Source organism: Artemia franciscana, chromosome 10 (assembly GCF_032884065.1).
Source record: "Artemia franciscana chromosome 10, ASM3288406v1, whole genome shotgun sequence".
In the NCBI taxonomy this organism is placed as follows: Eukaryota; Metazoa; Arthropoda; class Branchiopoda; order Anostraca; family Artemiidae; genus Artemia; species Artemia franciscana.
This window is the reverse complement of record NC_088872.1, coordinates 21,325,462-21,352,538: the sequence shown is the minus strand read 5'-3', so window position 1 is coordinate 21,352,538 and position 27,077 is coordinate 21,325,462. Positions and strand designations below refer to the sequence as shown.

The following is a 27,077-nucleotide window of genomic DNA, read 5'->3' as shown; positions in this document are numbered from 1 at the left end:
AAACATTTTTTCAGTTATACCGTTTTGAAATTATTTTGAACCTTGATCTAGTGACTGCATTGTCAATTCCTATAAGGTCCTGCAGGATTTATCAAGAATCTTGTAAAGTGAAATTTTATTTACTTTACATACAAGAGATGAAATTCTAAACACTTCAAATTTATAAAGAGGATTTAGTTATGATCCAACGACGCTGGAATTTTTAAAAAAAGCCAAAAGAAATTTCGAAGGAGTTTCACCATTGATAAATGATGAACTGGTGTAGGTAAGTATACCCGTAGCAATATGTCGTTGACTCATGGCTTTATGAGGAACTGGCAATTTGATATTATTTCCACTAGCTCAATTCCTCAATTGCCAAAGAAATAGAACTCATAACCTGTAGTTTTTTCTCATGAAGAATTGTCGGGGTTAGAGACTGTTCCTTCCGGTGCAGTGTCAACTATTTTTCGCAAACTAAATTGGACTCAGCAAGTTTTAATTTTATATAAATCTTAACATTGGGAGACAACCATTGAGGTATATTAAATATATTATAATTTATTTTCTCAACCAAATGTAAATATTCAGTTGTCACATCTGTAAGTATATTGGTAGTGAAAGCGTCCGGTTTATATTCATATTCAATAGCCAAGCCTCTCACTAGCTTGTATGACACTGTTGTCATCAACCTAAATTGTAAATAACTTGAATAATTTAAAAGATTGTTTCTTGTGCCTACCAATGTTCCATTTTTGGAAATATTGATGTGTCTAAACAAATTGTCTAGTACACAATTTTCATGGGATAGCTCCTCAGCTACACTTAGTTTTACATTATTGGATTTTTTGAAATTAGATATAAATCTATAAATGTGGAGGTTGATTCTGTGAAATAGTCTTCACTAATATAAATTTTAAATATACCCTTATTGCAGATAAAGTGTTCATATTACCCTATGTTTTAACATTTTTAAAAATTTAACATCAACATTTTATGCATTGAAAAAACTTGAGATGAGTTGACAGAGGGATGATAACAATTTTTACTCTCGGCGTCTTTTTCTTCTTTGATAAGAGCGATGTTTACGCTCCGGGGCTGAGTTGAGACTTAGGAGTGATAAGGTGATTTTCACCTTTTTTAAACCTTTCCCGTATTGTCGTTAATTCAATCGCTCGCCAAAGAATCGTGCACGGGACCTAAGATTTTGTGAAAAACTTTCTTTCAAATCCCTCCCAGAGCCAAAATCATGTAATGTAAAGGACACAATCGTTGCAATATATTTCTTAGCCTTGGGTAAAGGAGAGTGAAGCAACTTACTAAACCAACTACCGAGACCGTGACCAAACAGAGACAAACGACCCCTGTGATGGTCATTTTCATGAACTAATTGTCGTAGTCTAAGAGTAGCAGTAATTAGCCTAAATGGGTTGAAAATGACATCTAATCACAACTGACCCTTTTTTTATTGCTATTGGATCACCTGATTCACTTCTTAATGTTAACTGAAAGAGGTCCAAATACGGGGTGTGGACTGAAATATATTGAAGGTGCATTTATATTGTAGTGGTGAGTGTGTTTGTGACTGGTTTTTTGTTCAAGAATACGTAGAAGCGGGGATGTTGGTATTACCCACTCTCGATGTCCCGACAAAGGATGCTGAAAGAAATATCAGGATGCTGAACAACCGGGTGCAAAGTCTACATAGATAAAATGATCCCTGCCACTGAAATTTTTGCTTTTGTAATATGATAATTAAAACCATGAACCTCAGGTATTTCTCATTGAGGAAAATTCTTTCATTTTCAAATGCATTGGTCATGCAAGTTTTCATCTATTCTGTTGATCAGTTGAATTTCAAACTACCCTTTTTTTACTCAGCAGTAAAATTGATACTTGCATCTAGATTAGATTCCGGTACCAACGAGTTGGATGCCGCAATACAGGCACTAGACATCTGGTGATCGTACACTGAATACGGAAATAGGCTTATAAATCAGTCTGAGAAATTCAGTGCTCAAAAAGGAAAGAGAAGTGAATCGGTTGAGTCAGAGGCCGAAACTCTACATGGGTTGGAATTGTAAGAGTCGAGCATGATCATGGGTTGAGGAAAGTACAACTTTCTGACTCTGAAAAGCTGAAACCTATTGAGCTAGGACCTTCTCAGTCACAGATCAACTTTCCAGTAAACGAGGAAATCCAAGCACAAAGTTCCAAACACCAATTGCGCTTCGTTAAAAACTTGTATAATGAGTACCCGCACTTAGATTATAGTGTGGAATAGGATTCGGCCTACTGCTTCGCGTGTTCTTTATTTCAAACTAGACCTTGACACAAATACAGGAATAAAGAGCCGACTTTCGTTGCCAGAACTAGAAACTGGAATAAAATGCCTAGCAAGGGTGTCAAGCATGTAATTCTCATCACTCATTTCCAATCAAATGGCCATATAGCTTCTGTTGGTAATCTCATTTCTTTTGTAGCGAGATACTATTCCTTACCCTAACTGGTTGACAAAGAGAAACTCAGAAAGGATATAGAGTCAGAAAAAGAGAAGGAGAGAGGACTTCCCATCATACGTATGTTGCTTGATATCACCACCTCGCTAGGTAAACAAGGTCTTGCAATCCGTGGCAATTATCATGAAGGGGGCAACTACCTTGAGCTAGCCAATTTACTTTTGAGGCGAAACACTGAAATGAATCAATGGATGAGTAAGCAGAACAAGCCATATGTCACCAGCTATCTGTTGGGATGTAGTCAAAACGAATTGATTGCCATTGAAGGAACAGATCAGGCTCAGAGAATTGTAGCAGAAGTTAATGAACCTTACTTCTTCGGAGTGTTTGCAGACGGACGGCCGGCTGTCAGCCCCGAAGAACGTTTAGCTGTAGGTGTCCGATATGTTGATTATCGAAGGAGCCGCTAAAGAGATCCAACTCACCGTCCTTGATTCTGAGTCGAAGAGAGGGGTCGATCTTTCCGAAGAAATACTGTAAGTTATGAGGAAACTTGGTATCAATGAAGACAAACTGGCATTTGAATACTATGATTTTGCCAGCAACATGACTGGCCGTATTGAAGGAGCACAGGCTTACATTTCCAAAAAACTCGAAGAAATGCTCCGTACCTCATGTACCTCGCCCACATAGGAAATATTATAGTGGAGTATTGCTGTGAATCAAGCTCCTTGACTCACAACATGTTTGGTGTCTTACAGCAAACTTGTAATTTTTTCACCGGGGGATCCAAGCACTTCAATCTGTACTGCAAGGCTATAGGAGAAGTTGAAGGCAAGCTTCATCTAAAGGGAATGTCAGAAATAAAATGGTCTGCAAGATTGGAGTCACTTGAAGCGCTTTGGAGTGTTCTACCAGAAGTTGTTGGACTGCTGAGAGAAATGGTAAATTCAGACACCCCTAATACAGACATCAAGTCGAAATCTCATGGACTTCTTAGTGCCATTGTTAGATTAAAATACATAGCACAGCCGTTGTTCACGAGGGCATTACTTTTTAGAACAAACGTCCTGATTCGTGAACTTCAAGCAGTAGAGCTAGGATATCGTCAGTGTATGCAACTTGATGAAAGCCTCGGTGACTGTCATCAGACAATCCATAAGCAACGAGAGCGAACTCACTGGTCAAGTAACGGTATTTGTTAGTTTGGCCTAGTAATTAATTTGTGTAGAGAAGGACGATGAGTGTCCCATGACTGACGAATAATTCTACTCTTGGTTGGAGGGGGAACATAGACGATACCATCGTCAGCGGCGGTTTCCTCAAAGATACGCCGATGGCGACAGAACAAGTGGAGTGTAGCAGATGTCGCTTGCCAAATTTTATGCTATTGAGTTTAAGATAATTTTAGCAGTCGTAGATGGATAGTTGTCCCTAGCATTCAAAGAAACGAAGGAGCTGGCACTTCCTGCCTTTGATTGCCTCGTGAACCTCGGATCTTCACAATCTCAAGCTTTCAGTGCCGCGTTCCCAATAGCAGATATGTCTGTCTAAGCGTTTCAGTCCCAAATGAAAATATAGCGGTACAGGGCTTTAGGGGAGAGGATGTCAAAGATTTTTTTTCAAAGAAGGGAATAACAAGAGAAAACACTTAATCCTAGCGGACTCTAGGTTATAGGATAGATATTAAAAGCTTTTCTGATAGAGGAGAAAACTAGACAATAATGTCATATTTAACCACAAATTTTTCAGAGTGGGTCACGGAATAATCTTGTTGAGAGAATTTCTTGATATGCAGGAATGTAAGTGCAGGTATGATACACTCGAAATCCAAGAGGTACTTGCAAATAAGAGCTAGATCTTTTTAATTGAATTTGGCATAAGGCGCTAAATTATTTTTAGGATTTCAAACAACCATATATCATAATGTTGATAGCCCTTCTGCAAAAGCATGGGAGATTTACGTTATTTTACAACACCTAATTTTGCTTGAAAGGTGGCTTATAGATAGAATCGCTTAAAAGAGTTTAGTCAAAACTGACCAACGGGGAGGTTCTTTGTCACGAACCTGATATGGTTTTAGGTAGCATATTGAAACCATATTGCTAGATAGTGGATCCAAATATAGCAGCGCACAACGCATTTTTTTTAACGCGTTATTCCAAAAGAGACTTTAAACCACTATCTATGAAAAATACGGAATCTTGCATTTTTTTTTTCAAAAATAGATGTTACTAGAGTAATGTTCAGATAACTGCCAGTTTTTATTTATTATTATTTTTGTTTTTACTAAGAACCATCGTTTTGAACAAGAGATCTATGAATATTAATGGGGAGCCATCAGAACTGAGTTAGAATTCCGCTACTTTGCTTTTGTAATGTTTGGTGGTACTGAAAATATTCATAGTCCATACTAAATGAACAATCACTATGTGAACACTAAAATAATCTTTTTAGTACTAGCTATAATCTAGTAAGGACCAAACCTCGAGCCATATTAGCAAACAAATAACAAAAAGTTAAAATTTACTCCGAAGAAACTGTTCAAAATGAAAAAAAACGGTTCGAAAGTGGTAATAATTTTTTTATTCATCCAAATGGTAATTTTAAATAATGGAAACCAAATTAGAGGCTTAAGCCTTCTTGAAAATGACAGCGAATTACTATAAAAATGTCCCGCTGGAATATTAACAGATGAAAATCATAACCGGAGGTTCACTATCTCTTATCATGAAAAGCAAGGAAAACCACATTTGTCAGGGACTGAGTCAGGGACTCTAAGTCAGAGGACTGTCAGGAGGACTGAGTCAGGGCCTCCAAAATTATGACAATTAGGTCATCAGTGAGTATCAAAAGGCTTGACGAGATGCAAAACCATCAGTAGGTGTGGTCCCAAATATTTTGTTTTATATATTCAGCAGTAGGTGGTTTTCCGTGCAATTGAAAGAAAATAGCATTTTTGTTTTCTCTGTTAAAAAACCCTATTCTCTAAGTCTTTGGCCAACGATCACTCAGCCTATAGTAATCGCTGTCATTTATGAGTACGGACAGTTTACAATTTGGCTCATCGATGATGAATCTGAAATTTTCAATCTTATTCTTTTAGTTCTTGAAAAAAGAATAATTAGCTCTAAAATTCAATTATTTAATGGATAAACGATTGTTCATCCTCGCAAACCAGAATAGTATGATTATATTTATTAGTTACACAGTCAAATCTATTTGGGAATTTACAAATATGAACTTGGAGATAAATATTTTTTCATCCGTAAGTAATAGTAAGAAAAAAAGAGTGACTTACTCTTTGAATGAACACCAGCTAAGAGTTTCGTCTACTCTACTTATGAACCAACAAAATTTAAAGAATAACTCTGGATATCAGTTCTAATCATACCCCAATTTCAATTGAGGAGAATACAGGAGGAAATGGGATCCCGCATCCTACACATGAAATCATTACTATAAGCTAAGAAACAGATATCCGATAAGAACGGGAGTCAGGTAAGATAGCTCAATTGCTCCTGAGCTATTCAACGTATCATGCACCATGTTATGACTGTTATCACTCGAAAGTTGAGCTTTGGACAGACCTAAAGGGACAGAGTTTTCAACGATATGACATAGCATTTGTCGCCGACTGCAGGTCACAGCTAGTCATGACTCTGAACATGCTTCAAGATCAAGCTGCCACGACTGGACTGGCCATTAACTGGAAGAAGAAATGCTTATGGTAGTGTAGCCAAAGTATGAAGCCAATAAATCAAATTAATCAATCTCTGAAAGCCAAATTGAAATGGTTGACCATATCTCCTACTTTGGTACTGTTATATCTTTGGACAGCTGCTTTGAGCATTAAGTTGTTCTTTCTTGGTAAATGTCCCTGCCGTGTTTAGTAGTCTGAGTCACGTCACCTCAATGATGATCCTTGAAGCCTCAGTCTGTTTTGTCCTGTTGCACGCAGCTGATACTTGACCTGCAAATGCAGCTGTACAGTACCGCCTCCACACTGTTTAATATAATTGGCAAGCAATGATCGCCTGCTAAGTATAAGTATAACTTCCCAATTGCCTTTTTTTTTTCAGACATCTTCTGCAACTGTCTGACGACGCTTGAATGGGAGTTTGAAGGCTGAGGACGCGCTCAATGCCACTCCGGCATGAGGATTAAGTAAGTAAGTAATATTTTTAATGTCACTTTTTAGTCACCGTTAAAAACTTAGTTTTCTCTTTAATCAAAGGAAGGATGACAACATAATTGCACACATATCTCAAGGCAACAAGATAAAAACTTATCACAATACAAATAATACTATCAAGAGTGAAGTAAAAATAATATTGGCGAAATATTATCCAAAAAACAAGATTCTCAAATTTTTAATGCAAGGATCGGAATTGCTAAGGATATCCAATCATTTGATTGTAAGTAGCCTATGTGAATTTTGTTTGAAATTTTACTTTAATTATAAAACTTCGAGTATATGTTTGAACTAAAAAACTTCGAATAAGCAAAAATTATCTTAATTATGGGGGGTCTCCACCTCCATGGTTTCCCTTCTGTAAGCTAAAATTAACCCTGTCTTTGAAATGATTAAAATTCGATTGTGGTTTGATGGAGAGATATAATTCATGTTTTTCAGGGGGTGAAGTCCCAAATTTACAAATAACATGAAGATGTTATTTCAGCTTACTCGCAGCGGTACCACTTAGTAGAAAAGAGCCCTTTTTAACTTCTGTTTAAACAAGATGTAATGACTTTATATCTCTTATGATTGGAGAAACCAGCGATTAGACCAGTGAATTTTCCATACCCTCCCTCCTACACTGCCAACTTCTAAATAGAAAGGTTGAGATGTTACAAATTAATTCAACCAGAACATTGAAAGAATTCTGAATCATATTGCAAATTAAATATTATGAAAAGAGAAATCACCAATGCAACACCACAAACACACAAAAAAAAAGAGAGAGAGACAGAAGGAGAAAAGGAAGACTGTTTTCCTAAATTAGTGATTAATATAGACCAGCACTTGAATGAGGCCTTAACCCTACTCATCGATACAATCAAATAGGTCAAACAGCATAGCCATACACAATCAACCATAAAGAATAATCCATGGACAGGCAGTCATGTCGTCAATAATTATAAGTCGTCATTTACCAAACAATAGAAAAAATAATATAGACAAATAATTCAGAGGTAACAACCCAACACAAGGGCTCATCAAGAGAATACACTGGCCTATATAGGGTTTCGCCACTTTAAATTCTCTACCCAGCGCAGTGTTGTGGCTACCACAGAATATCCATGGCATCCCCGTGTCAGGTATCACCCCCAAAATGCATGCCTATGAAAGAAAAACAAAACAAAATGTAAAACAACCAAGTAAAACCAAAACAAGCTTATCTTGTTAATATATCCCTCTTTTTAGCAACAATAGGTAAACTAAATATTATAAATTTTACAAAATCACAAATATTAACACATTGCAAAAAACCTGAATGAACTAAACAATTATAGAATTCATCTTTACCATGTGGCTAATTTTTTAAGATAATCAGCTCAATTAGAAACACAATTCAAAATAAATGGTGCTGCGACAACATTTCTCGAACCTCCGAAATTAGTTGAAAATTTCTTTAAGTATTTCTAGATAATTCTTTTGATATTTATTTAAAAGTTCGTTATAATGAAAACTAAATTTTTTAAATTGCCAAGTTAATTTATTTGCAGAAAAACCTCTTGATATCAATTTTTGGCTTAAGATTTTACATCTATTTTTAAGATCAATATAATTACTACAAATCCTTGCATAACGAAGTAACTGTGAGAAAAACGCTGAATATGTGATATTTGAGTGTATGTTACTTTCAGGGAATGGGAAACTAATCACTTCAAAATCAAAATCATCCGTTTTATTATACATTTTAAAACTTAATTTATTATTATCACAAATATTAATATTTAAATCTAAGAAATGATCTTCATGACCAGCGCCACGACTAGGCTCAAGAATAAGCTGTGTTGGATATATATTTTTAGAAATATCAATGAAATCCTTACAATTTAAGACCAAAATATCATCTAAATATCTTTTATTATTTGACAAAACATGTTTTAAATTAATTGGATTATTCTTATCCATCATATATTTATATTCTAGTTGACTTAAAAAAAAGTCAGCTATAAATGGGCTGGCATTCCCCCCCATGGTAATTCGCACAATTTGTTTGTACAAATCACCCCCAAATCTTATATAAGTATTGTATAAAACAAATTCTAATAACTTAAAAATCATATCCAAGCTGTAATATCTCAAGTTAACTGTAGTATTAAAGCAATTTGTCCATATAGCTTTTTTATTATAAGTGTCTATTTTTAAGAACATTTTACTAGATAAGAGGAAAGACTTCTTGATAACAGTTTTTAAATTATCAAACACTACATTAAGTGATAAATTAGTATACATTGTCGCAAAATCGAAAGACTCAATTCTTTTAGCTGAAACCATTGTTAAAGAATCTATCACCTGCAGTGAATTATTAACACTCCAATATGGATTAAAATTCAAAAAATTTTTAATACCAGAACAATAGGTTTTAAGTTTATTTACAATTTCCTTTAAAATTAAAGAGAGGTCAGTAGCAGCAATGCGGGTTGAACATTTAGCTGCTCCAGCAATAAACCGTGGTTTAGGGGGATTTTTATGAAATTTTACAGTTCAATATAGGAAAGGGAACTTTTTATCATTGTCATTTATTTTAATATTAAAATTTTTAAAAAGTATTTCTTCAGTCTTTTCAATTAAATTCTCATCCTCTATATTTACCTTTCCGTAAACATTAGTTGTGCATAACTCTCTTTTTAAGATATCACAATACAGCTTCTGACAAATTATGGCAAAATTATTATTAGCTTTATCCACTGGCACAATTACAAATTCATTCTTTAGATTAGCAATTGCTTGTTAAAAATTAGTTAGAATATATTTTATTTCTTATTCTACTAATAATTAAATTCTTCCAACTTTGAAAACTCTCTTTATTTTTATTCTCTTTCTTACACCACTTATCAATAAATAAATCATATCATTTTCCAAACCATCAAGAACACTCGATGGTTTCAGATGATGAGAAAGACGGAAATTAGCCCCTTTATTCATTATAATTTGAAGATCATCTTGCTTTATTATTGACAAGTCCCCTGTTATAACATGTTTGTAAGTAGGATTTACAAATGGGCCAAGTTGCTTACAATTACAAACCATTTCCAATTTATATCACTATCTAATCTTTTTAGTATTAAATTATAATTAAAAATAATTTGCCCAATAGTTTTTGAAAATTTATAAGTTAAAACTGGACTTTCATTATAATTCAAATTACTGGGAAGGGTCTGTTTCACATGCCGCTGATTTAAAATTTCTGGTAAATTAATATCTTCAATCTGCTTACAAGTAAAATTAATAGGTAAATATAATCTGTTATCCTTATTACTAATCTTATCAAACTTTTTCTTTTTTGAAATAAATTTCGTTTTAGTTAGAATGCAAATTGTATCACATATTACTTTAAAATTATAATCAAGAGCTGCATTATTCTTAACAATCCAGAAAAGTTTGATTAAATTCCTCTTGGATAAATTATTTAGACATTTTATTACAGAAATCATACCTCTAGATTCAAGTAGCTGGCATAGATCTATAGAAAGTATATGTACATCTAATTCTTTTTTTCTATTATTTTCTTATGTCCTCTCGATCGTTTTTACGTTTAGTAGGACAAGTAAAAGAAGGATGGTCCATAAAACCATCAATACATTTAACAACAACATGAGACATGTCACCATATTTTGCTACAACCTAAAAGTCTGATAAATGAAAGAGGGGGACCCCTCCATTCCCTTGATCTCTACACTAAATATATAACCTGGATACACATAGTGTGTTTTTTCATTTAATCAGAATACCCCTCTCAACATTCTCTGGATGTTCCAACTTAATGACCTGATTAAATTTGAAGTCCACATTTTCATTACTCCTTCTTGAGATATTGCAGATTCACCACTTTGAGAGGCTGGATGCATATTCTGTCTTTTGATTTGATTCAACATTTTCAGTAATTATCAGCATGATACCTTTAGCTGTGTTTGAGATATTGCAAATAGGTCCTTTTGACAATGTGGGTGCATATAGTATCTTTTGTATTGGTTCAACATACCCCTTAACATTTCCTTAAGATTTCACCTTAAGCGGTTGTTTGTTTTAAGATCTAATTGTTACTTGGATTTATTTCTCCTCGTCTTTGGCTTAAAATTGCACTTTACTTTCCTTTGAAACCTTCTTTTGGTGAAGAAAGCGCTTTTCAAGTTAATGGCTATTTAAATATCTATGAATGGCATCTGATATTTTATTAGATTGTATTCCTCTCAATTTGTATAATCTTACACGGTTAAATTTATAAATTAACAATGCTTGCAATATCCGTGGTTGTAACATTTCATAGCTGAATTTTCCTCGAGATGCATTTTACTGGGTCTTATATCTCTGTTAAGAATTTGGAGGGCGTCAAATTCTTTGAGTGCAATTATCTTAGGACCTAAATGCATTTCTAAGAAATTGAACTTTTTTGTTACATCCTTTGTTGCAACTCCAAAAACAGCGAACACTTAGCTTGAAGTTTGGCACGTTATCATATTTTTATATTTGCGTTGACTTGCTTTTGGCAGTTCCATTAGTGTTCTTGTTTGAATTCAACGATCTCTACGTGGCATTGGACTTCAATAGAGTAAGTAGCATAAAAATTTGCAATGGATAGAGCTTTAATGATCGGTTTAGGATGATCTGCTCCTATGTTAATTTGTTCTTATCTTGGTTTAGCTGCTCTTCCTCCTTAGAAGAACAAATCCCAGATTTAAATATGAAAAAATCCCAGAGGAGAATGAAGTGAACATCCCAGAATATCCCAGAGGTTCTTTAAAAAGTCAAGGTAAATTCATCATGGTTAACCAAGCAAAGGACGAACCACGGCCCATAGTAAATAAAGAAAAAAAAATGTGTAATATGAAAAATAGCAAATGAAAAAATTGTCATTTCTATTTGATTCAGGATTTGTAACTATTATCTAGATTATTCTTAAGAGTAATTTTTTTTTCAAAAACAAATTTAAGAGAATCTCAAAAAATAACCTGAAACCCCTAAAACAGGCGCTGGATCGAAACAAAATGATTTTAAAACACTTGATAGCTTTCCAGTATCTTAGAGGAAAGGAAAACCAGCCAGATAAGCAAATTTATATGAAATGAAGTTAAATACCTTAAATATAATAATCATTCCTTTGGGCTTCTTATAGAGTTGAGTTAAAATATAAATCACCCCCTTCAAAAAATTTCCAGTACTAAAAATTAAACTTTGGATAACGTATCAAAAATTTGTATGCATGCACTTGTGTAACTCTTTCCAAGTTGGGTCATTTTTTCCTGTGGGGGTGGGTAAAACCTAGTGCCCTCCCTCCTTACTGGATACGGCCTTGCTCTTAAAGTTAATCGGTCAATATCACGTTCTTCACCTTTATTGATAGTTGCCAAAGACCAAATGACAACTGTAAAAACAGTTTCCAATGATGAATGATGACTCTCGGTAAAAATTTCAGAGCAATAAGCAACAATAAATCTGAGTGAATTTATTTGTCAGTTTGCTATGAGCCCTTCAACCGCTCCAGAAATGTCTTCGCTAATGGACGATTTACAACCTAGTTCATAAAGGCAAGGAAAAATTTATGATTCCAGTTAATTTGTACTAATAGTAACTTTGAAAACTTCAGAAAATGCACTTCGCCCAATTTAGACATTTAAAAATCTTGGGTCGAAATTCCCTCTTAATCACGATATTTTTTCAAATTTTCCGATATAACCCCCAGGTTTTTTGCCTTTCTCGTTTTTAAGAACCCTCCTCCTACCCTCCTTGAAGGCCAAAATAAAGTCCTCGAAACGTGCCTGACTGAACCTAATGTAATTTAAGTAGACTGCAGTAAACATACTCTTGTTTGTAGTGAAGAATCATGTGAAGAATCCAAGCATTGAAACTAGAGCATACAGATACTGAGCTTCTATTGAATCATAATCTAAATTATTTATCAGTGAGATGTATCAGTCATCTTTGCGAAGATTTTCTAAATTTGTTGCGTAGTATGATTATAGGACTTCTCAATGCCTTGCTCTTCACGCGAAAAGCTTTTAGTACTTTTAAAAAAGCTTCTTATTGTTCTAATTAGACGGCCCTTGTATTTTGGGAGTCGGCATTAAAGAATTGGGACAAAGAGTCAAACTATAGTGTACAGAGTGAGGTATTGAGGAGGGGGCAGCCCCATGATACACGTAATAGTTTCAGTTCCTTTTAAGTTTTAATGTTTCTCCTTACTTTTAGCTGAAAAAACTGGTTTTTATTATATAGTTCCTGATCGATTTCTTTGATAATTAATCTAGAAAACTTTCCGAAAAAGAAGTTTCCTAAAGACAAGTAAAGGCCTTATTAAACTTAAAATCAGAAGAAATAGAAAACTACAATAAATCAAACTCAAAAGATCAAACACTACTATTAAATAATAAATGGAACCCAAAGCGAGCAGAAATTAAATAAACAATCATAGCAAAAAAAATATACAAGGTAATAAAATAAATGAATAAATAAATCCTAAAAGGAGTAAAGGCTAAGACGAGTATGTAAATCATTTTTAAGTGAACAAAATTATTTTGTTATTGAAGCATAAAATCAGTTCAAAACGAACAGAAATTAAATAAACAATCATAGCAAACAAACATACAATACATGCTAATATAAACTAGATCTACGTTGCATGGGCAACGTGAGGTGTTGCGGCAGCCTTTGTTCGGCTTCACCGAGTAAAGTGTTGCGACAGCAACTATTTGGTTTTGTTTCCTCGCTTCGATTAAACGCTGAAATTATTAATCCGTAAGGATATTAAAATAAATACTTGGTACACCAACTAGCAAAAGTTGCGAATCCCTCATTGCCGAAGATGATTATGAGCTAACAGCTGACTGTTGCTTAAAACTCCCTTATATGTCTCACAATTGATATCGGCCTATTTTTGGGTTCAGTGTGTACCTTACTGATGAATTTGTCAACTCCTTTAAACTGTCAAACTGGTATATCTCCTGAAGGAATTTTTCTACCAAAAAATGGATGACATATACTTTGATCAGCTCATCAAGAGTTATCGACAGCCGACGAAGAAAAAATCTATCTGTCTGAGTTCAAAAATTGACTTTTTCGCCGTAGGCCAAATTTCTAACGTCATCACTTAGAAAGGAGCAAAGGATAAACTCTAATTTTCTTAGCAATCAGATAAGTTTTAAAGTTTAAGGGGTACATCTGATACCATTTCTGTATCGGCCTATTTTTGGCTTCAATGTATACCTTACTACTGAAGTTGTCAACCCCTTTAAACTTTCAAAATGATGTATCTCATGAATGAATTTTTCTACCAAAAAATGGATGAAATATACTTTGATCAGCTCATCAAGAGTTATCGACTGCCGTCGGAAGAAAAATCTATCTGTCTTGGTTCAAAAGTTAACTTTTTTGCCGGAAGCCAAGTTTTTAACGTCATCACTTAGAAAGGAGCAAAGGATAAACTCTAATTTTCTTAGCAATGAAAGAACTTTTAAAGTTTAAGAGGCACATTTGATACCATTTCTCTACCGCAATCCCAAGTGCAAACAACCGAATGATAGACTCAGCTGAAATCACGAACAAAAATGGGTAGAAACAATAGATTTTTGGCCCCAGGCAAAAGTTCTACGAAGCTTTCCAAAATGCAAAGTCTTATTCATCAATCCAGCCTATGGTCCACACTTTCCGTTTAAACTTCAGAGGCTAGACCCTTGCCACTTTCAAGGAATAAGCTGAAATCGGGGTGCTAGAAAAAAACAACGACAAAACCAAAGTGTTGCTCTCGCCGCACAATGAGTAAATAAATCTTAAAACGAGTGAAACTTAAATTGAGCATTAAAATAAAGCTTGAAACGAACAAAAATATCTACAAACAACAGTTTGGGTTTTGCCTCCTTCTCTCGGTGTAAAAGTCTAAAACCTACTCCGTCATTGTACTCTTTACTGAAAACTACGTGTATCTTGAACAGTCTTGAAAAGTACAAAAAAAAATCAAACTGAATATTCAATATACAATGCTGTTAATTTTTGAAAGATTATCAGTTCAAGATTTTATCTCACTGTTATTTTTATGTTTATTCTCAATGCTGTAATAAATGCAAGAGAAAATATTTGTAAAATAATTTGTTCTCAGTAAAGCGCCAGTGATGCAGTAGGTTTTAAACTTTTACAGTGAAAGAAGGAGGCAAAACCCAAACTCTCTTTTTGTAGAAATTTTGTTAGTTTCAAGCTTGTTTTGCAAATTTAGTTTAAGGTTCACTCGTTTCAAGATTTATTTACTCATTTATAATAGTGCCTATTGTGTGTTTGTTTACTATGATTGTTTATTTAATTTCTGTTCATTTTGGGTTTCATCTATGCTTCAATAGCAAAATGTTTTTCTTCGTTTTAAAATAATTTGCATATTCACCTTAAGCTTTACTCGAATCAGAGTTATTTATCCTTTTATATTAGCACCATTTATATTAACACCCATGTTTTTTTTGATATGATTGTTGTATTTAATTTCTGTTCGATTTAGGTTCCCTTTATTCTTTAATAGTAGTTTCTGTCATATTGAGCTTGAGTTATTGTAATTTTCTATTTATTCTCATCTTAAGTTTAATATGGCCTTTACTTTTCTTTAGAAAACTTCTTTTTCAGGAAGTTTTTTTTAAATTAATTTCTGTTTTCTTTTGATTGTCAAAGTTTCGAGTTTTTGAAAGTTCTCCATTTCAAAATAATTTTTTCCAAAATAAATTAACAGTCTTGTTAAGAACTAATAAATCAAACTGAATATTTGATATATAATAACATTAATTGATGGAATAGTCTATCCAGAAATAACTATCAAACAGTTCGTGGTAACGAACTGTAGTAAGGAGCGACCCGGCTCAATAGTAACCAAAACTCTAAAAAATTGAATTTTTATATCAATAGCTACACCAAAAGAATTGCATTTTAATGCTGATTTTAAATATATAAGTTTCATCAAGTTTAGTTTTACCCATCAAAAGTTACGAGCCTAAGAAAATTTGCCTTATTTAAGAAAATAGGGGGAAACACCCCCTAAAAGTCATATAATCTTAACGAAAATCACACCATCAGATTCAGTGTATCAAAGAACCCTACTGTAGAAGTTTCAAGCTCCTATCTACAAAAATGTGGAATTTTGTATTTTTTGCCAGAAGACAAATCACGTGTTTATTTGTTTGTTTTTTTTTTTTTTTTTTTTCCCAGGGGTCATCGTATCCACCAAGTGGTCCTAGAATGTCGCAAGAGGGCTCATTCTAACGGAAATGAAAACTTCTAGTGCCCTTTTTTAGTGACCAAAAAATTGGAGGGCATCTAGGCCCCCTCCCACGCTAATTTTTTTCCCAATGTCAACGGATCAAAATTTTGAGATAGCCATTTTGTTCAGCATAGTCGAAAACCATAATAACTATGTATTTGGGGATGATTTACTCCCCCACAATCCCTGGCGGAGGGGCTGCAAGTTACAAACTTTGACCAGTGTTTACATAAGTGTACAGACGTTTTCAGGGGGATTTTATTTTGTTTTGGGGGGTGGGGCTGTGGGGAGGGGGCTATGTTGGAGGATCTTTCCTTGGAGGAATCTGTCATGGGGGAAGAAAAATTCAAGGAAAAGGGCGCATGATTTTCTAGCATTACAATTAGAAAACAATGAAAAATAAACATGAAAACGTTTTTTCTAATGAAAGGAAGGAGTAGCATTGAAACTTAAAACGAACAGAGATTATAACGCATATGAGAGGTTCTAAAAATACTTTACCATAAAGAGCGTTGTATTTAGGAGGAGATAAATACCTCGCTCTTTATGCTAAAGTATTTTTAGTAATTTCAACTATTTATTCTACGGCCTTTCTGATTCAGGGGTCATTCTTAAAGAATTAGGACAAAACTTAAGATTTAGTGTAAAGAGCGAGGTATTAACGAGGATACAAACCCCCTTGTATACATAATAAAAATATAAGATTATGAAAGTTTGTTACGTAAGTTGCTAATTTATAAGTTACGTATAATTTTTACTAATAAAAACGTTTGTTAAAAATTAAAAGTTCTAGTTGCCTTTTTAAGCAACCGAAAAATTGGAGGGAAACTAGGCCTCCTTCTCCACCCCTTATTTCTCAAAATCGTCTGATCAAAACTAAGAGAAAGCCATTTAGCCAAAAAAAAGAATTAATATACAAATTTCATTTTAATAATTTATGTGTGGAGAGCCAAAACCAAACATGCATTAATTCAAAAACGTTCAGAAATTAAATAAAAAAAAAACAATTTTTTTAGCTGAAAGTAAGGAGCGACATTAAAACTTAAAACGAACAGAAATTACTCCGTATATAAAATGGTTTGTCCCCTCCGCAATCCCTCGCTCTTTACGCTAAAGTTTGATTCTTTGTCACAATTCTATTTTTAAAACAATTAAAAACTTGACTCTTTGCCACAATTCTGCTTTTTAAAACAATTAAAAGCTTTAGCGTAAAGAGCGAGGCATTGCAAAGGGGACAAACCATTTTATATACGGAGTAATTTCTGTTCGTTTTAAGTTTTAATGTCGCTCCTTACTTTCAGCTAAAAAAATTGGTTTTTTTTTATTTAATAACTTGTTAAGAACTATCCAGGAATAGTGAAAGCCGCAGAGCCTAGTTGGCCTATCGGTAAATCCTGGTCTGGTTTCACTGCAATTTTTATTGCATTTTAATGTTGTAATAAGTACAAAAGGAAATATTTGTAATATGATTCCTTTTAGTAAAGAGTAAGATACACAGTAGGTATAAACAGCAGTAGCGTATACCGTTAGAGAAACAGGCAGTAAACATACTCTTGTTTGTAGTGAAGAAACCATTCAGTACAAGTTCATAACCCCCTCTCCCTGAAAACGACCGCGGTCTAACTACCAATCCTTAATCCTATTCTCACTTGTATTTCAATTCTGTATTCCCAATTATTATAATAAAAAAAAAAGGTAAACTAATTTTACAAAACTATGTAGCCACTTAAGTACGAGAATCATAATTCTAAATAAGAGAATTAGATATAAAGTAAGAGAATGATACTTTTACGTTAGGGAAACGAGTAATAGCCATACTCTTGTTTGTAGTGAAGACACCATTGATTAGAAGTATATAACCACTACTCCCTGAAAAAGACCGCCATCTAATAACCAATCCTTAATAAAATTTTCACTAGTCTTTGAATTCTGTTCTCCTAATTATTATAATCAAAAAACGTATACTGATTTTGCAGAGCTTTGTAGCCAGTAAGTAAGAGAGTGATAATTCTAAGTAAGAGAATTAGTTATCAAACAGTTCGTGGTAACGAACTGTAGTAAGTAGCGACCCGGCTCAATAGTAACCTGAACTCTAAAACACGGAATTTTGATACCCCAATAGTTACATCAAAAGAATCGCATTTTAATGCTGATTTTAAATATATAAGTTTAATCAAGTTTAGTCTTTAATCAAGTTTAGTCTTACCCATCAAAAGTTAAGAGCGTGAAAAAATTTGCCTTATTTTAGAAAATAGGGAGAAACACCCCCTAAAAGTCATAGAATCTTAACGAAAATCACACCATCAGATTCAACGTATCAGAAAAACCATACTGTAGAAGTTTCAAGCTCTCATCTACAAAAATGTGGAATTAAGTATTTTTTGCCAGAAGGCAGATCACGGATCCCGTGTTTTTTTGTTTTTTTTTTTTTTTTTTTTTTCCCAGGGGCGATCGTATCGATCCAGTGGTCATAGAATGTTGCGAGTGGGCTCATTCTAACAAAAACGAAAAGCTCTAGTACCCTTTTTCTCATTCTAACGGAAATGAAAGGTTCTAGTACCCTTTTTAAGTGATCAAAACAATTGAAGGGCACTTAGGCCGCCTCCCACGCTAATTATTTTCCCAAAGTCACCAAATCAAAATTCTGAGACAGCCATTTTATCTAACATAGTCGAAAAATTATAACTATGTCTTTGAGGACGACTTACTCCCCCAAAGGCCCCCTGGGAGGGGCTACAAACTTTGACCAGTGCTTACATATAGTAATGGTTATTGGGAAGTGTACAGACGTTTTCAGGGTGATTTTTCTGGTTAGAGGGGAGTTGTTGAGAAGAGGGGGACATGTTGGAGGAACATTCCATGGAGCTTTTTATCATGGGGGAAGAAAATTTCCATGAAGGGAGCGCAGGATTTTCTAGCATTATAAAAAAAAAACAATTAAAAAATAAATATGAAAAAGGTTTTTCACCTGAAAGTAAGGAACAGCATTAAAACTTAAAACGAACAGAAATTATTGCGCATACGAGGGGTTCAACTCCTCCAAATATCTTGTTCTTTACGCTGAAGCATTTTTGATAACTTTAATTATTTATTCTAAGGCCTTTGTGATTCAGGGGTTAAACTTAAGCTTTATTGTAAAGAGCGAGGTATTGCTGAGGGGGTAAACCCTTTTATATGTGTAATAAAAACATACGAATATAAAAGTTCGTTACGTAAGCTAATTCGTAAGTTACGTATATCTTTTACTAATAAAAACGTTTGTAAAAAGTTAAAACTTCTAGTTGCCTTTTTAAGCAACCAAAAAACAGAGGGCAACTAGGCCTCCCCATCCGCTCCTTTTTTCTAAAAATCTTTAAATCAAGATCTTCTAGTTGCCTTTTTAAGTAACAAAAAACGGGGAGGGGGGCAACTAGGCCTCCTCCCCTGCTCCTTTTTTCCCAAAAGTCATTCGATCATAACTATAAGAATACCATTTAGTAAAAAAAAAAAAAAAAAAAAAAAAAAAAAAAAAAAAAAAAAAAAAAAAAAATGCAAATTTGCTCTTTAATTATTCATCCGCAGAGAGCCAAAATCAAAACATGCATTAATTCAAAAACGTTCAGAAATTAAATAAAAAAAACAATTTTGTTTAACTGAAGGTAAGGAGTGACATTAAAACTTACGATAAACAGAAATTACTTCGTATATGAAAGAGGCTGCTCCCTCCTCAACGCCCCGCTCTTTACGCTAAAGTTTTTTATTGCTTTCAAAAAGTTCAAAAAATAGAGTTGTGACAAACAGTCAAACTTTGCGCAAAGAGTTGGGCGTTGAGGAGGGAGCAGCCCCTATACTTTTACTTTTTTACTTTTAATACTTTCTTTTACTTTAATACTTTTTTAATTTAATACTTTTACCGTTAGGGAAACGGACAGTAGCCATACTCTTGTTTGTAGTGAAGACGCCATTCATTAGAAGTACATACCTCTACTCCCTTCAGACGATTGCGGTCTAACAACCAATCTTTGATCCAATAATATGAAAAAAACTTCGTTTTCTTAAAGAGTTAAAGAGGCTGCGTCCCAAAGTCGAACCTTAAAACGTACAGGAATGAGGAGGGGCAGTTGGGGGGCTGCCGCCCCCCTAACCCCCTGCTTTTAAAGACTCTTTTGTACAGGTTTTTTGTTGTGGGGGGCTTCCGCCCCCCTGACCCCCCGCTCTTGGCTTCGGAAAGGCCCTCTTTTAATTAACAAAGAATACAAAGCAGGTTTTTGTTTGCTACCCTACCCCCGCCCCCACAAACAAAACACAACAAAAAACCTGTACAAAAGAGTCTTTAAAAGCGGGGGGGTTTGGGGGGCAGTAGCCCCCCAACTGCCTCTCCTAATTGCTGTACGTTTTAAGGTTCGACTTTGGGACGAAGCCTCTTTAACTCTTTAAGAAAACAAAGTTTTTTTTCATATTATTTCTGTACGTTTTTCTACAATCCATGGTGGATGTAATTTAATAATTCCTGTACTCCTCGTACAGGAATTAGGAGAGGAAGTTGGGTGACTGCCGCCCCCCAACCCCCCCGCTTTTAAAGACTCTTTTGTACAGGTTTTTTGTTGTGTTCATGACAGAGATCCTCGACACTAAGCCGAAGTATAATAAAAAAAAAAATTTTATGAAACTTCATATTAACCGAACCTGAATAATGGAATAACTTCGAAAAATGTTAAACACAAGAGGACAGGAGAACCATTGCGCCGAAACTAGTAATTAGTAACAATGAAGTTGTTACTATGACTTCATATTAGGGGAGGCAGTTGGGGGGCTGCCGCCCCCCAAACCTCCCGCTTTTAAAGACTCTTTTGTACAGGTTTTTGTTGTGTTCATATAGTTAAATTGTTTGATAACATTTTGATAACTGCCTCTCCTAATTCCTGTATGTTTTAAGGTTCGACTTTGGGACGCAGCCTCTTTAACTCTTTAAGAAAACGAAGTTTTTTTCATATTATTTCTGTACGTTTTTCTACAATCCATGGTGGATGTAATTTAATAATTCCTGTACTCCTCGTACAGGAATTAGGAGAGGAAGTTGGGTGGCTGCCGCCCCCCAACCCCCTGCTTTTAAAGACTCTTTTTTACAGGTTTTTTGTTGTGTTCATGACAGAGATCCTCGACACTAAGCCGAAGTATAATAAAAAAAATTTTACGAAGTATTCGTAGAAGCCGAGAGGAAACTGCCGGATGAATGGCAAATCTATTTATATTACGATATCCTAATATTGTCATTTATATTCCCTGTGTCCCGGTCGTGATTTGTGTCCGGGTTTCCCAGTCTGTAATTTTTCTTTGAGGTTCCCCGTCGTCATTTATATTCCCTCTGTCTCGGTCGTCATTTGTGTCCCGGTCTGTAATTTCTCTTTGAGTGTTTTTTCTTTTTAGTTTTTTTTTAGTTTCGGTTTATTTTTTAGTTTTTTAGTTCATTGTTACTAGTAATTAGTAACAATGAACAAAAAATTGAAATGAATGAATAATGGAATAACTTCGAAAAATGTTAAACACAAGAGGACGGGAGAACTATTGCGCCGAAACTAGTAATTTTTTGAAGCTTTCAGTCAGTCTCACCATGTCGAGCTGATCATTTTGATGTACTTGAATGTTGAAATTCGTAACTTTTAACAACAAAAAACATAACATGGGCTCTTATGGGGAAATGGGGTTTTTCTAAGCTACAAAATCGGGGGGTTGAGATTTTCCGACACAACTTTCAAGAAAAATTACTCGGAGAATTCCGCGTCAAATGAGTCTTCGTACACCCAGATCCGATGTTGGCTGTGACCTGTAGGCGTGGCAAAAAAAAACAAAAGGAGAACATGAACATTAAGTGGCTATGCGTGGTTTCTGGAAAACAGGGAAGGAGTTATCAGATTTCACGGATAAGCTCCTGGGCCCTAGGGGACCTTAACTTGTGAATTTCAGCCTGATCGGACAACGTTAAAGGGGGGGTGGGGCTGGGGGGTTGAAACTTTCGGCCAGATTTTCCCCATGAATGAAAAGTCGGAGGGGGATGAAATTTGGCAAGTTTCTTAGTCGGAGCTCGACCTACGAAATACATCCCTCCCCATCCCTCTGCGACCACTGGAACCGAAGATTGCTTAACATTGTCGTGGTTCGCCTCTTTAAAGAGGCACGAGTGTGCCTCCTTGATTTGCACTTGTCTTTGAATTTTCTTCTCCCAGCTATTATAATTAAAAAAGATAAACTAATGTTTTAGGGCTTTGTAGCCATTCAAGTAAGAGAATGCTAATTTTTAAGTAATTTTAAGCAAAATTTTAAGTAAGATAATTGGTTATTTAGGTAAGAGAATGAGAAACGGACAGTACCCATATTCTTGTTTGTAATGAAGACACCATTCGTTACAAGTACATAACCCCAATTCTTTTGTAAAGAATTGGGGGAAAAACTTTCGGAAACTGTTTTAATTAGTTTTCGTTCATTTTTTTGATTGCAAAAAGTTTAAGGCTTTTAGAAAAATTCCTCAGTTCAAAACAACATTTTTTTCAACATTAAACTTTCATCAAATATCAGGAAAGTAACACTTTTAAATACGAAAGTAAACAAGTAAATAAAGCATCAAAGTAAACAAGGTATCAAAGTAACAATAACCAACATGTATAATTTGTAGCCCTTGCACCAGAAATTGAAGTAAATCACTAAGGCCAAGTGTCAAAGTAAAGAAAATATCAAAGTATTAATAATTAAGTTCCGTAACACAAAACCATTTTCTCGGGTTCGGAGGGGGGGGGGATGGTCAACTCCGGAAGCATAGTTATTTGGCATTTGAACTATTTTGAAAAAAATAGCTATCTCAAAATGTTGACCGTATGGCCTTTGGGAAAGTGGGCCGTGGGCTAGCTGCTCATTGATTACTTTTGTCTCTTAATAAAGAGCCAAAAGTTTTCATTTTCGATCAGATGAGCCCCTTCAAAGTTGATACGACTACCCCTTGCACAAAACATTAGATTCTAATAAAGGGCAACTTAAATGAAGTTACAATCCCCGCCCCGACGGGGGCTAGGAAGGATTTTTTAACCCCTAAGCTATAGTAATATCACTTATAAGTAAATCACTAAGGCCAAGTGTCAAAGTAAAGAAAATATCAAAGTATTAATAATTAAGTTCCGTAACACAAAACCATTTTCTCGGGTTCGGAGGGGGGGGGATGGTCAACTCCGGAAGCATAGTTATTTGGCATTTGAACTATTTTGAAAAAAATAGCTATCTCAAAATTTTGACCGTATGGCCTTTGGGAAAGTGGGCCGTGGGCTAGCTGCTCATTGATTACTTTTGTCTCTTAATAAAGAGCCAAAAGTTTTCATTTTCGATCAGATGAGCCCTTTCAAAGTTAATACGACTACCCCTTGCTCAAAACATTAGATTCTAATAAAGGGCTACTTAAATGAAGTTACAATCCCCGCCCCGACGGGGGCTAGGAAGGATTTTTTAACCCCTAAGCTATAGTAAATGGAATTTTGGATTATTTTGAACAAAATGACTGTTTCAAAACTATGATAAGATGCATTTGGGGAAAAAGGCACCAGGAGGGGGGGGGGCTTGTTACCTTTTGATCACTTTCAAAACTTACTTAACTTACATAAGCTAATATATAATAATTACGTAGCTTCCATAAGCTAAAATTCTTGTCCCGGGTGCTTTAGAGGATTTCTCAACACTTAAGCTCTAGTAATTTGAATTTTCGTCAGTTTTGAACAAAATGCCTATCTCAGATTTTTTGTCGAATGTATTTGGTGAAAAAAGTGATTTGGGGGGATAGATACCCTATGACTACTTTTAATGAGTGTTAAAAAGGTAGCTAGAAATTTCAATTTCCAATCAACTGAGCTGTCTCTGAAGTATATAAACCTGCCCCTTACGTAGAACTTTATACGACCACCCCTTGCGTAAAAGCTTATATGCCCCCGATTGTATCGACCACGGAATTTTTGTTGTTTGATCTTTAAACTGTTTGAAAAAAATAGCTATCTCTAAATTTTGATTGAATACATTGGCAGAAAAGGGGCCTTGGGGGAGGGGATCAAGTTGCCCTCTGATCCCTTTTGACTCTTTAAAGGGCAATATAGATTTTGATTTACAATCGATTGAGCTCGATCAGAGTTTATTCCAAAAGAACCTTATATGCCCCCTGTGGGCATTTTACAACACTTGCCTTCGGATTCCGGGGGCTGTTTTATCCCTGGTGTTTTTGTTATATTATCTTTGATCTATTTTGAACAAAATGGCTACATACAAAATTCAATTGGATGTATTTGGTGAAAGAATGGCTGAGGGGGGGGGGTTGCTAGTCACCATCGGATTACTTTTGACTCTTAAAAAGTGAATTGTAAAATTCAATTTCTAATAATTTGAGTCTCCTCTTAGGTTTATACGACCACCTCCTCCATAACAACCTTATATGCCCTGGGGGAGGGGTTATGTTGACAAAGAAGTTTTTTTCTGAACTTTGGACTATTTCAAACAAACTGACCATCTAAAAGTTTTCACTGGATGCATCTGAGGAAAAGAGGGTGTGTGTGTTAAGAGTGGGGGGGGGGTGGATACCTTCCGTTAATTTTTGACTCATAAAAAGGTAATTAGAACATTCAATTTCCAATCAGAAGATCCATCTCTAAGTTTATACGACCACCTCTTACACAAAAACCTTATACGCCTCCGGGTTATAGCTTAAAACACTTGCTCTTGGGCCAGGCGGGTCGGATCGACCTCAGGGTTCTATTATTGAATATTTGATCTGTTTTAAAATTGGTTATCTAAAAATAATATCGAATGGGTTTTGGAGGGAAAAAGGCATGGAGAAGGAGGGCTAGTTTCCCTCGGATTTCTTTTGACTCATCAAAAGTGAACTAAAAGTTTCATTTTACGATCAAATGAGCCCTCTGTGAAGTTTATTCTAGACTTCTTTCCATTGAAATTATACATGCCCTTAGGGAACAACTTACAATGTCTGCCCTCGGGCCCTGGAGGGTTGTGTCGAAACCGGATCTTTTTCATCTGATCTTTGAACTATTTTCAATAAAAGGACTAACTCAAAATTATATAAGATTGATTTAGGGAAAGGGGGTATGGGGGGATTAGTTTCCTCGGATTTCTTTTGACTATTAAAAAAGTGAACTAGAAATTCCGATTTCCAATTAAACAAACACCTCTTAACTTTATACGAGCATCCCTTCCATAATAACCTTATACCCCCCTCGCCATGGTATAACTTACAATGCCTGCGCCCAGGCTCTGAGGGGGGTGGCTATCTCAAAATTTGTATCGGATGTGTCTGGTGAAAAAAGGGCCCGAGGAGGGGGGCTAGTTCCCCTCCGATACTTTTTAACTCTTAAGAAAAGAACTAGATTTTTCAACTTACAACCAAATAAGCCCTATCTGAAGTTTATACGAGCGTCCCTTCCATAAGAACCATATATTTCTCCAGGGCATAGCTTACAACGCCTGCCCCTAGGCCCTGGGGGACTCATGTTGTCACCAGAGTTTTTGATATTTAACCTTTGAACAATTTTCAACAAAATTACTATCTCAAAATTTTTATCGGATGGGTTCGGGGAAAAAGTGGTGGGGGCTAGTTGCCCGGGGATCTCCTTTTACTCTTAAAAAGTGAACTAATTTCAATTTTCAGTCAATTGAACCCTCTCTGAATTTAATACAGGCATCCATTCCGTAAGAGCCATGTATGGCCCCAAGGCATAACTTACAACGCCTGACCCTGGGCCTTGGGATTTTTTTCGACACCAAAGTTTTGTTATCTAGCCTTTGAACTATTGTGAACAAAATGGCTATATCAAAATTTTCATCAGATGCATTTGGCTAAAAGGGCGTGGGGGGCTAGTGGCCCTCCGATCTCGTTTGACTTTAAAAAAGTTAACCAGCACTTTCAATTTCCAAGTGAAAGAGCCCTCTCTAAAATTTGAATGAGCATCTCTTCAATAAGAACCATAAATGCCTCCAGTGCACAACTTACAACACCTACCACAGGGAGCTAGGGGTATATGTCAACACCGGAGTTTTTGTTATCTGACCTTTGAACTATTTTTGAAAAAATGGCAATCGAAAAGTACTTATCAAATAGGTTTGGGGTAAAATGGTGGGTGGGGGGGCTAGTCGCCCCTCGATGGTTTTTGACTCTTATATATTATCTTTGAAATGGCTATATAAAAATTTATATCGGATACATTTGGGGAACAAAGGGCTGGGGGTACTAGTTGCCCTCAGATCACTTTTGACTCTTAAAAAGGGCACTAGAACTTTCGATTTCTAATCGAATGAGCCCCTTTCAAAGTTTATATGACGACCCCTTCCATATGAAGTGCCTCTGGGGAAAAAGATAAATAATAAAAAATTGGGAGCCATATGGCCTTTGCTATAGGCAACGCTATAAAGTTGCCTCTGCTACCGGGAAATATGGCTCACCCTGTAGGCCTATGGAAAATTCAATTTCCCTTAAGAAAAATTCCTTCAATGAAAGTTTTCCAATATAAAATCCTCCCCAACCACCATAAAAATCCACCTTATCCTATTTGATTCTCGCTTAAAATTCCCCCGGAAAATGTCTTGTGCACGATTTGGCTTGAAAAACTTTTCCTTTGCCACTTTCAGTTGAAAAATACTTTACTTTTTCATTAATTTTTGAAGATGCCGAATACACCCCTCCTTGTGAAATAAAATACTTTTTTTCTGTATTCAAACGTGCACTTTGAAATGAGTCCTCAAGTTAGAACGACTTTTCTGGGAGCCAGATTTTCGGAAAAAAAAACAACTTGATAGACTGTTATATTTTGATTTTCTCGAGAGGAAATTGGATCGAAATCAGGTAGGAGACTAACCCCTCCCCCCAGAGGTTTTATATATTTGCGTTCATTTTGTTTTTAAATTGTTTTCAAAATCTTTTGCGACAAATATATTTAGTTTTTTGTTCATTTTAGATTCTATTTTTTATACTTTACAAAATTATATGTTATTAAAATTTAGAATTGATATTTAATGATGTATGTGAATTACTTGAGGTTGAAAAAGGCATTGACATAGTTATAGTTAAAACCGGGCCTTAATTAACCAAGCAATGTACATACTTGTTAGCTATTACTGGGCCATTGCTAGCTTCAACCATTTACTTATCATTTAACTTACAAAATTA

General features: G+C 35.2%; 1 protein-coding gene and 1 long non-coding RNA gene across 2 annotated transcripts in view; both read left to right on the top strand.

Annotated features, from left to right (window-relative positions):
* The first annotated feature begins 6,702 nt into the window (after window positions 1-6,702).
* Window positions 6,703-27,077, top strand: part of LOC136031911 (uncharacterized) — a 246,470-nt gene continuing 226,095 nt past the window's right edge. The window contains exon 1 of the long non-coding RNA XR_010618611.1: window positions 6,703-6,856. This is a non-coding gene — a long non-coding RNA (uncharacterized LOC136031911). The remainder of the gene's footprint in view (window positions 6,857-27,077) is intronic.
* LOC136031908 (zygote arrest protein 1.S-like) overlaps window positions 11,082-27,077 on the top strand; it is a 78,497-nt gene continuing 62,501 nt past the window's right edge. Inside the window, exon 1 of the mRNA XM_065711903.1 lies at window positions 11,082-11,221. The gene's annotated coding sequence lies outside the window, so the exon portion shown is untranslated. The remainder of the gene's footprint in view (window positions 11,222-27,077) is intronic.